The 11,852-nt window shown below is 42.4% G+C and overlaps 1 protein-coding gene across 1 annotated transcript in view; it reads left to right on the top strand.

Annotated features, from left to right (window-relative positions):
* Ell2 (elongation factor for RNA polymerase II 2) overlaps positions 1-11,852 on the top strand; it is a 63,695-nt gene that overhangs the window by 481 nt on the left and 51,362 nt on the right. The gene's annotated exons all lie outside the window — the stretch shown is intronic.

The following is an 11,852-nucleotide window of genomic DNA, read 5'->3' as shown; positions in this document are numbered from 1 at the left end:
GGACGATCGGGCGGGCGGCCCCTGGCGGCGGGGTCGGTCCAGCCTGGGCTGCGCCGCCGCTGCGGGACTTTCCGACGGCACCCGCGGGTTCCTGGCTGGTTTGGTCCACGGAGGGGGCGCGCGCAGCTACCAGTAAAGGAGCAAGGGCCACCCGCGGTGCGAGTTTTCGGGGAAACGCCGAGGGGCGGCGAAGCGGCAGAGCGAGGGGCAGCGGCGCTCCGTGGGGGTGAGGTCACAACTTGTACTCTCGGGGACTTAGAGGTACTGGCACCCCGCGTGTAGGCGGGAGTGTACACCGTGTACTCGGGAAGGCTGGGACACGGGAGCGGCGGGGAGGGGGAGGGGGACACACCTTGCACTCCCCGGGACTCTGGCGCTTTGCGGTAGGTTCCCCGAGACGCACCTCGTCCCGCGTGGCAGCAAACCGACACCACATCCTGGGGAGAAACTCAAACACTAACTGGAGCCGGGAATAGGACGGCAGGTTCTGGGGAAAGGAATTCTCAGAAGCTCGGCATAGCCGAGAGGCTCGCCGCGTCCGGTGCTGACTCGCGTTTTATAGAAAAGGAGCGAGCCCGAAGGTTGCGGGCAGACACGGCATCCTGAATCGAGACTCTGGTCTCCTCCAGGGCCCCGGAGAGAAACCTGCGCTGTCTCACTCATACCATACTCGGAGCGCCTGTCTACTACTAAAGGAAAAGGCTCAGAGGCACATAACCCGCAGTTCCAAACCCAGGAATGCTTTCACACTGAAAGAGGGGGGACACCGAAAAGACATTTAACTAGCTGGGAGTACAAGGATGCCAATTTTGAACATGTAGTAGGGTTTTGTGGAGTAGGTAGCCGAAAAGTGGACACTTTGTCGAAGGGAAGGCATACCATATGTGAGACCAGTGACATTTTGTTCAGAGACAGAAAGAGCTACACCCCGCAGGGCTTACTGAAATAGCTCAGTGAATCTCATAAAACAGGCACAGTTCAGCAGAGGGACACCCAACTTAAACCTCACATACTTAGATAAAAGTGGAGAAAAGAATTAACATCTGTTGAGCTCCCACTAGTGCCAGGCACTTTAAATTCATACAGAGAAAAATAGTCTTAGGCAGAGCCACCAGAGAGGCAGAAACCTGGGCCATCAGAGCTTCCAGAGGCTCCCACACACATGCATACACAGGGAGGAGGGCCCGAACAGTTGTGTACAGCATGGGAGTACATGAGTTCACATGACAGGGTATTTATAAACAGAAAAGGCTCCCAAAGAATTGGTGGGACAATGTTCTTCACAGGGAAACATATGGTGAAAAATAGTCACAGGTTTTGTGGGGGATTGAGGGGAGGGCAACAGGGAGAAGCACAGAGAGAAATATACCTTCTTAATGCCCTGGGAGAATACCTCAGATATAACTAGGATACAGTATACAGCCACTAGGAAAGACACGGAAAGATAGAAGAAATGCCAAACTGAACGTGCCTGTAGCTACTCTCCACAGGTTCACAGGCAAGAAAGACGCCAGCACCAGCTTGGAGTAGGAGGCCCATCTGGGGAAAGCCAGATAAGGGGGGGGGGAGGCTGACAGTGGAGAGAAACTCAGCCCTACAAGATGGAGAGATAAGGTTGTGGGTTCTAAGGGAAGGGCATAGGAAGGAATGACAATGGGAAGAAGGTAGGTCAGGGATGTAAGAAGAGGAGCCCAGGCCTCAATTAGAAAATAAACCAAACCAACCTGGGGATAGGAAAGGCCACAGCACAGTGGGGCAGGAAGTCACCTCCAGTTCCTGGGACAAGGCGGGCAAACTGTACAGTTAAACAGTGGTATTGCACCACACACTATAGGGAACTGAGGAAAAGAGAAGATAGTGCCCATGATAACTGAAGTGACAGAGAAGCCCCAGTGCCCACGGGTCTGTGGGTCTCTTGGAGTCCTAGAAGGGAGACTGTTTTCTTGCCTTTGTGTGGCCTTCACTTCGGCCTGGCTGGCGTTTCCACAGGCAAGTTTAGTTCTGTGGGTGTTTCAAGTGGTCAGCTCCCCTCCGTTTCCATGTCAGTATCTTTCCAGATCTAAAATTACTTCTCTGTCAACGCTCTACTCAGTTTATTTTTATTTTTTAACATTTATTTAATTAAACGCTGAAGTCTGTGACGTTCTTTACTGCCCTTAATGCCTGTTTCTACTGTCACTCATTTTTGTTTCCTGGCTTGTAAATTAGTGGATTGGATCAGTCAGTCTCCACTCTTCTAAATGTGAAGCCTTGGAATTGCCATTCTGGAAAACTGGGGTAGAAACAGCGGTATGCAGCGGGTGGGAGTGGTTGAATAAGCTGACTTAGCTCTTTCTTTTGGACACCGCCTTCTCCCTGAGTTACACAGCTCCTGTCCTTAGCTTTGTCACTTAGTTAATACTTTCTTTTTTTAAAAAAAGAAATGCCTGTTAAGAGGCTTGGGAAATGGAGTCTACCTAGGATGGAAATGACAAGCCTGTTGTAGGAAGTGGAAGAGAAGGCAGCACTAAAGGCTCTCCTCTAATGACCCTTCCTGCAGGCTTCTCTGGAATACACAGCTTGAGCCTCCCATGGGCTGGCCTGCGTGACCAGGGTTCTCCACCTGGCACAGTAACAGTTGCCAGCAGTGGGCACTTGCCTGAACCCTTTCCATAAGAGTAACTGCAGTTTGAGACTGTTGGTTTGCGGTGGATAATAAGGGAAAGGTTTGGGGATGGTTACTGTCCCTGTACTAGTAGAGGAGGGCACTCAGTGGAAAACAGTTACCAAGAAGCTTTGACTTCATAAAAGATGGATGTTTAATGACTTTCTAAGGGCCAAATGTGTCAACAAACTTTATTTGCTAAATTAAGCATCAAGAGTTCTTTTTGTCCACATTGTTTTATCTGTTTGATTTATTCTTCTAAATAATCCACGTGGCATGGAGCCTCATAGAAGCAGAGTTAGGAATTTAGAAGCTATGATTTAGGCAAAGTCTATAATTCTGTAGCTATAACCGAGCACATGCTCTGAGCTCTGGGTTCTCAGGACTCATGGAGATGGACTCTGATGGACACAGTGACATCTTAGTTTGCTCAGATCACAGCTCTTCATGGTTTCATAAAACAAAGTTTCGCCTTTCCTGTTCCAGTTTCCTGTTTCCAGGAAGAACCTTGAGGATGTTTGTAACTGGGCTGGGGTTGCTGAGAGCTCCAGGTGGAAGGAGTGCTAGTTGTGGCTTTTTCTCTCCCTGTGAAACTGGAGCCCTTTTCAAACATGCTTAGATGGGAAATACCAACTGGAAAGTTATTTTCATGATTTAAAGAAACTGTAGATATTTTAATGCAGATCTCTAGGCTGTCTAGCTTTGTCTAAACTTAGCTAGATGATTTTGAAGTAAAAGGGCATGGAAGCAAATCCTCATAAATTACAGCTTTGTGCTCTGTGACTGTGTGGTCTGCCTATGCTCAGCATATGTGAGAAGAGCTTTTATTGCGATTTTATATTTCCCCCAATGTCAAACTATATATATATGATTAAAATACATTTTAGCTGACTTCCTTACTAATATACTTTCTTTCTTTTGACATTTTAATAATATTCTCTTTTTCTTTTTAGGTTATTTATTTATTTATTTATTTATTTATTTATTTATTTATTTATTTATTTATTTATTTTGGTTTTTCGAGACAGGGTTTCTCTGTGGCTTTGGAGCCTGTCCTGGAATTAGCTGTTGTAGACCAGGCTGGCCTCGAACTCACAGAGATCCGCCTGCCTCTCGAGTGCTGGCATTAAAGGTGTGTGCCACCACTGCCCAGTTAATATTCTTATATAATAAAAAGAATCTCAAAATCCTGGCTTTAGATTTTGTTATTGTTGAGCCCAACACATTGAATGGAGGGCCTCACACGTGCTAGACAAGTAACTCTACCCCTGAACCCTTTGGAAAAAGAATCTCGTGCATTCCAGGCTGGCCTAGAAAAAGCTAAGTTGACGACAATGACCTTGAACTTCTGGTCCTCTGGCCTAGTACCTTCCAAGTACTAGGATTGCACCTGGTGGCACCACCCGCTGTTCGAAGTGGTGTTGGGTTGCAAACACGGGACTTCCTGTGTGCTAGGCCAAATAATCCGTTCCCGACTGAGCTACATTTCAACTATTTTCAGTCTCTTCCTTTCCTTTTTTTTTTGTTTTTTTTTTTTGTTTTTTTTTTTTTTGTTTTGTTTTGAGGCACAGCCTTACTGACTTGTTAGGGCTGGCCTTGAATTTACTTGGTAATTCAAGCACACCTTGAACTTGTAACTCCCTTCCCTCAGCTTTTCATAAAAATGTTTGCTAAAAGCTTCAGAAGTAGCCAGCTGGTGAGGGCGGCCCAAGCCTTTAATCTCAGCACCCAGGAGGCAGAGGCAGGTGGATCTCTGTGAGTTCCAGGACACTCTGGTCTGCAGAGTCCTGTAAGTCCTGAGTCAGCCAGGGCTGCACTGAGAAACCCTGTCTCAAAAAACAAAAACCTTCAGAAGTGGTTGGCTCAAATATTACTTTGCTTTTCCAGCTATAGCTTAAAAGTCTGACATGGCTGTTTGGGAGATCAGGGAGCAGCTGCCTTTTAATTCATTAATTCTTTAATCCTTTTCTTTTGTCAACTCTATTGGCTTAAAATTATTATTATTATTATTTTGCCTTGATTTGTCATTTTAGAAAATTGTTAAATTTGAAAATTTTTTTACAAGTGTACTTAATTTTGAGTCAATTTCATTATCTGTATTTTTTAAATTATATGTTATTTCTAATCAAAACACATGGTCTTAAAGGTCCAGGTAATGTATCACTTGATCTTTGTTTTTTGTTTTGATTTTTTTTTGGTTCCTTTTTTTTTAGTTCTTGCTTCAACAGGTGGTAGGGCAGGCTTCTACCCTAAGACTTTTCTTCCAGATAAAGTTTTCAGCAATCAATTCACTGTGGGTTAAGGCAGAGAAAATAGGGGGCTGGAAAGATGGTTCAGCAGTTAAGAGCACTGGCTGCTCTTCTAGAGGACCCCCAGTTTCAATTCCCAGCACACACATGGCAGCTCACAACTGTGTAACTCCAGTGGCAGAGGGTTGGACAGCCTCACATAGACACACATGCAGACAAAACACCAAGGTGCAAAAAATAAAAATAATCATCACACACAGAAAGTGATTGTCCCATGTTTTCTCCTCCCAAATAATTATGTCTATGTATTTTCAGCCGTCTACTTTGTAAATCCAGAAGACATTCTTCGCCGGCTGCCACAGCAGTGCCAGTGTTGCCAGATGGTGTTTATTGAGCTAACCATGAGGTTTCTTGTAGATCCATTTGTCTGGCTTCAGAAGTGTGGTTAGACCCTCTTCAGTCAGGACTTGATCTTCGCATGCTTTCAGTTTCTAATCAGAGAGAGACAACTGTGTGCCCCAGTTCTGTACTACTTGAAAAGTTTATCCAAATGCTGAGTTAATTCTCAGTGCTAAGGAGAGTGCTCCACCCTGAAGAAAAGTAAGATAGCCAGGGAACCATGGCACCCAGATTGGGAGGAGAGAAAAAGATTGTATGTGAAGGCTTGGAACATGGTCAAGAAAAGAATTTAAAAGGAGTGTAGAATTATTGGAGTGGCTTCCAGGGAGGCTTACCACGGAGAGTCCCGAGGTTCAGCCTTCCCTTTGCTCCTTTCCCACTCTGGGAAGATTACAAAGGCTGTGCTGTCACGCTTGTTGGGCAGCTGGTGATAGGGCCACAGGAAGTCAGGCTAGGTCACATTTGACAATTTGCAGTGAACCGTCTCTTTACCATAAGACTCTGGAGTTGGCACCATCATCCAGCCATTTTGGGCTAAACATATGTGGAATGTTTGAGAAGATAGCTCTAAAATATGGTATGATGGGTATTTCTGCTTTTACAATATATAGAAAAAGCACGTAATAGATCCCCAAATTTGACTCTCTTACACGGCACACAGCTGTGTAGAACATTTCCTGTGACCTAAGCAGAAATGTAGAAAAGCCAGTCTGGAAACTAATATAATAAATTAATGACTATGTTTCTACTGCCAAATTAAAGCTAGAAGACATAGCATAATGCAAGTCAGCTCACCAGACAGAACTCCTTTTTCTGTCTTTGTTTTATTCATGTTTTTTCACCTTTTTAAAAATGTCCTTTTTCTTTCCTAAATTTCTACCATCTGTAGTTAGTTCCTGCTGTGGTGTTACGGCTCTTGTGAGTAAGAGTAAACCTCAGAAAGCACTGGTTTAAGAGTTTATACTAGTAGTTTGCCATCATAATCCAAGCCTCTCTCAAATTGCTGTGACAGTGTAACAGAAGACATGGAAGATCGTATTAATCTACATGCTACTTAAAAACTCATGAGTCAAATCAGCACCTTGCATTGACCTCTGTTCCTCGGGCATTTGGCTAATGCTTTCATAGTAATTACTTCATTAGACTAGCATGGATTTCTCTGCTTCCCGCAGTATTTTTTGTTGTTAGTTTAGAAATAAAAGCCTTGGGTGTTAAAGGATTTGTGCATTAAGATTTTGAGTAACTAGAAACTGGTCTCGGGGACCACATATCATAGGTAAATAAGGAACAGTGGTAGAAAAGCTGGGGCAGCTTCGTCAAATTGCCAGAGGGAAAAACAGCTGGGTTAAGGGCACAGCAACAGGTTGGAGCAGACTGATCACCTTACTGAGTAGTTAGGACTTTGTTCTTCATGCTATGGGGAGACTGAGTGGAGATTTAAGGGCCTTTAAAATGCTGGGTTTGGCATTCAGAATGACTGTAATGTGAGCCTGGAAGGAAGGAGTATGGAGTCCAAGCCAGAGATGGTTGTGGAGTCTCTGCGAGGCCACATATACTGGTCTATTGGTATTTACTAGAGATGAACAGAATCACTAGACCTTAAAAAGATTTTCAATGCAGAAGAGCAAGTTGGAATTTCTTAGCATTGCTAATAGTCAGGGTATCCTTAGTCTTAAAAAGGGGAAAGTCAAAAAAAAAAAAAAAATGGGAGCCTGCGTTGGAGGTGGTAGGGGAGCTAAGGCAGTAAAGTACCATTTTGGTGAAAATTCAACCGTCTTTTGTTTGGTAATCAAAACATTAGTTGACTAGATAGATATTCTATATTTAAAAATAAAGGTGAGAAGCTGGGTGTGGTGGTACATACCCTTAATCCCAGCACCCTGGAGGCAGAGGCAGGCAGAAGTCAAGGCCAGTTCGGTCAAGTTCCAGTTCAGTTCTAGTTGAAAACCACTGGCTTAGAGACTTTTATGTTTATCTGGGTACTGTTAGCATATCTTTAAATATTTATTATATCTATTTATTTAATGTTTATCTGGTTATTTAACTGTTAGCATATCTTTAAATTTTTATTATATCTATTTGTTGTATTTTGCTATATGTTTATGTGTGGATATGAGTATGACAGGGCACACTTAGATCATGGGAGACCTTTTGTGAGTCAGTTCTCTCCTTGACTATAAGTGTCCTAGGAATCAAATCTAGGTTGTCAGGCTTGGTGGCAAGTACCTTTACCCAATGGCCCATCTCACCAGCCTGTGTATATCTCCCTAGATAATAGTATCATTGCTTCTGGTTCCATGTAAGAATCCATGCTACCTCAAAGGATCAGGAAAGATATCCGTGTCATAAAAACTCAGTTGGATTTTTCATAAAATAATATTAAAATATTAATTATAAATAATTATAATTAATTATAGATAAATAAAATTAATAATAAAATAGTAAAAAAGATGAAGAGATAGGAACAACTACCAAATGTATATTGTTTTCATTCTGCAAACATTTTTATTCACGTCTGACTTGCCTAGGCACAGGGCGAGTTACTGAAGGTATGAAACTAAACAGGACATGGATAGCTCTTGCCATCACTAAAGTGGTTGGCATTTCCTAGAAGTAAGCAAACATGTCTAAATACACACACACACACACACACACACACACACACATGCACGTACGCATGCACGTCTGTGTTAATGGGAGAAAGTATATGTGTGGAGATGAGTGGTGTCTTCACTTGTCATCTGCTGAGCCTGCTGTCTTTACCACACCCTTGAAAGTGTCCCTGACCAGGTGTCCAAGTTCCAAACATCTCCATCCCTGTCTTCCCACGATCAAGGGCAGTCTAGGAAGAGGGGAACTCCATTCAGCCAACCATATGTCTGTCAGAGTCGCAGGATTTCCCTCCCTCTGTCCTCTGCTGAGCGTTGTCTGCTTAGATCATCTCTGACTATCTCAGTCCCAGCTCTCCTGCTTGTTCACTCTCTCTAGGTGAGTCTGTCTGGTTCTGAGGATTTAAATATCAGCTCTATAGTAATGAATTGCAAACGTTTATCTCCAGATCACACCTTTTTGAGATGGGTGTGGTGGCCTATGGCTGTAATTCCAGCACACGAGAAGAGAGGCAGTAGGATCAGCACAAGCTTGACTCCGACTTTGTCTGCATAGCAAGTTCCCTAGCTCAAAACTATGGCAACAAAAATTACAACAAAAAACTTTACTGGCCACACATGGTGTTACAGCACTCAGGAGGCAGAGACAGGCAGATCTGAGTTTGAGACCAGCCTGGTTTACATAATTCCAAGACATTGTTGAGAACCTGTCTTCAAAAATCAACAAAGAAAAAAAAACCTTAAAGACAAGAAAGTGCTACTCAACTTTAGTTTTTTAATTGTCAACATTTAATAGGCATCTCAAATTTGTAATCAAATATCGTTCTTGACAGCTCGCACACCCACACAATTAGTTTTAGTGATTTTTCACCACTCCCCACCTTCCCTCTGACTTGATCTCACTTCTTGATCTGGTACCACTTGAATGAGCCCCATATCATTAATGACCACATTTTCCAGTTGTCTGGAACTTAACTCATAGCTCTTTCTTTGTCTCCTCTTTTTTTGGTACGTTTTATCTATCATCAAATCCTGTCAGTGTTTAAAATGCCTGGAATCCGGAATCTGACTGCAGCCGTTACCACCGTTACCACCGTTGCAGTGCTAGGCCCATCACTGCTCTTAGGACTACATTCCTGGACCAGCAGCTGGTTTTTGCATTTCCACTCTTCTCCCCATGGCCTGTTGGCCCCAGCCCCAGCATGGTCTTTAAAACATTGAATATGATCATAAACTTGCCCAGGTTCAGCTCCTCATTGTGACTTAGCTGCTACAGATCTTTTAACCTTGTTCTATTTCACTATTTCTATTCCAGCAATCATGATTCTTGGGGACAAGTTATATTTGGCACTAAGCTTATTATACAATTATAAAGCCAACATTCGGTTCCTGAGGGGAAATGATGGGATTATGTTTCAAGTATTGTTGGAGAAGTCTGGGTCACAGTAACATTTTGGCTGGTTTTTCAGCTCAGACCCTTCCATGTTTACTTAAGAGCTGTTTAAAATCTTAAGATTTAGGACAATGTATTTTTTAAATTAGGTCTGCATTAAGTATTTCAAAAGCTCTATTTCAAAACAAGGACTGCATTATGCAGATTTGGGTGGTTTTTTTGTCTTCTGTTTTGGTTATTTTACTCTTTTTTTTTGTAATTTAGCTTAATAGCTAAAAAGAAATTACTACTTAAAATGCTGCATAGTATTGTTTTTCCCAAATCTGTAAAAAAGAGGTTGGATTGACTCACGAGAAAAGAGTAGGTTGGATTTGTGACACTGGTGTGAAGGGTTTGAGGCAGAGAAGAGTGTTTGTGACATTTTTATTCAACTCCCAAGAAACCTGAACTTTGCTTCTGTCTCTCACTGCAGGTCATGTCAGAAACCAGGTGTCACTTAGTGTAATTATGTGGTAAATTATCTAATTATGTAATGGCTTTGATGTATTTTGAGTACTTGGAAATATATGGACATATATAAATATATATCATAGATCTTGTTGCAACACTAACCTGAAATGGTAAACAGGAAGAGTTCCCTATCCACACTAGGTTTCTTATACTTTCTCTACTCTTGACCTCTTTGTCAAAAACCTTTTTATATGCCCCTAGTATTTAAATATGAGAATAGGTATTTAATCAAACATTGATGATAAATTATACACAAATCTACTTTTTGTTTTAAGACAATTCTTTTGTATACATATAATTTTACCATTTATTAAAACAATCATTTATTTTTATTAATGTATGATTGGGTATCTTGTTTTTACACAAAGAATTAAAATCTTGGCAGGAACTTTGATACTGCAGGATGTAGACATCTTCAACGTTGTTCAGAGTTGTTCAGAATTTGTATTTTAAGATTGTCAGTGCCAACAGCACATAGTACAAAATGATGAGGGTATGTTAAGGCAGTCTTAGAAATCGTTGGAAATCTACCCTAATTCCAAATCAAGTGTCTTCTCACTTTTCCATTTCAGTCCGAGCAGAAAACTTCTTTGCTGTAGTATACACTAAAGCAGTACAGTTCCTAGCATACAGCAGTTTTGAATATGAGCTGAGATTTTCAGGTGTTGTCCATTGACACTGTGTGAAATGACAGCACACACAGTGGCCGTAAATGTATCTGCCTTGTGTTCAGAGCCAAGGTTACCATGTGTCATGTGTTCCAACGCAAAATGAGTTTGATTTTCATAACTGAAAATAATTTTTATCACTGAACATTCAGAAACCTTTTACTATTGCAGATTTTTGTACCCCTCCTCCACATTCAATTACACAATCCCATATGAGAGGTCATGACCCAGAAGCTGGGGTCTATTTTTTTTATTATTATTATTTTGTTTTGTTTTTTGAAGACAGGGTTTCTCTGTAGCTTTGGATCCTGTCCTGGAACTAGCCCTTGTAGACCAGGCTGCCTCTGCCTCCCGAGTGCTGGGATTAAAGGTGTGCACCACCACCGCCCAGCTCTATTTCATTTCTGTACTTGAGTCTCTTTTGTAAACTGTGTACAGGGTTGGCTTAAGGGATAAATTCAGTGAAACTTCTAAGTGGTTAAAAAAATCTTTTGACTAAATAATGTCAAAAGTAGCTTTTCTTGCTGTTTCCAATCTGCCCTGGTGCTTCTTGGCTGGATGTAGACATCAGATTACTGTCTTTCTTATTGCTCAGATGAGAACCCTAGAGCTGTGGTTCTCAACCCCTTATCACACCTAGCTCCAAAAATATTTACATTACAACTCATAACAGCAAAATTATAGCTATGAAATAGCAATGGAAGTAGATTGTGGTTGGGGGATCGTGACCATTTTTGGAAACTTTATTAAAGGGTCACAGCATTAGGAAGATTGAGAACCACTGCCCTATTTTTTTCAGAAGAGCCACTTGCTGCAAACATTTGATAAAAGCTAAACAACAAAGAATGAAGCTCCATCAAAATCCATTCCTAAATGGGAATTGAATGAAAAAAGGAGCAAACATAACTGCGACTAGTTATTGTGGAGGAGAAAGTTTATTATAAACCTGTGGGAGAGCATGACCAGAGGCAGGGACACTGGGAGAGTCCAGAGTGGACATGACCCTGAGCTTTGTGGGGCAGGGGACCCAGGTGCAGCAGCCTGGAGGTCCAAAGGTACAAAGAGAGGGCAAGCAAAATGATTGGATTATGTGGAGGAGTAGCCCTGTCCCTAGGCTAGAGAGTTCAGGATGGGGGTGGGGGCATGCCCACTAGGAGGACCTTGTAACTAGTGGGGTCGGAGGGATGTTTGGAAGGGCACCTCAGCCCTTTGTCTGGGGTTTGAGACCAAACAGGAATGTATCGAGTGAGTTAAGAATTATTGTAATGCGTGCTGTTTAATATTGGGCCACCTAGAAATATCTTTTAAAATTGACTTATATTTTAGCCGGGCGGTGGTGGCGCACGCCTGTAATCCCAGCACTCGGGAGGCAGAGGCAGG

Source organism: Microtus ochrogaster, chromosome 19 (assembly GCF_000317375.1).
Source record: "Microtus ochrogaster isolate Prairie Vole_2 chromosome 19, MicOch1.0, whole genome shotgun sequence".
Taxonomy (NCBI): domain Eukaryota; kingdom Metazoa; phylum Chordata; class Mammalia; order Rodentia; family Cricetidae; genus Microtus; species Microtus ochrogaster.
The sequence above is the reverse complement of the archived record's forward strand: the minus strand, read 5'-3'. Positions and strand labels throughout refer to the sequence as shown.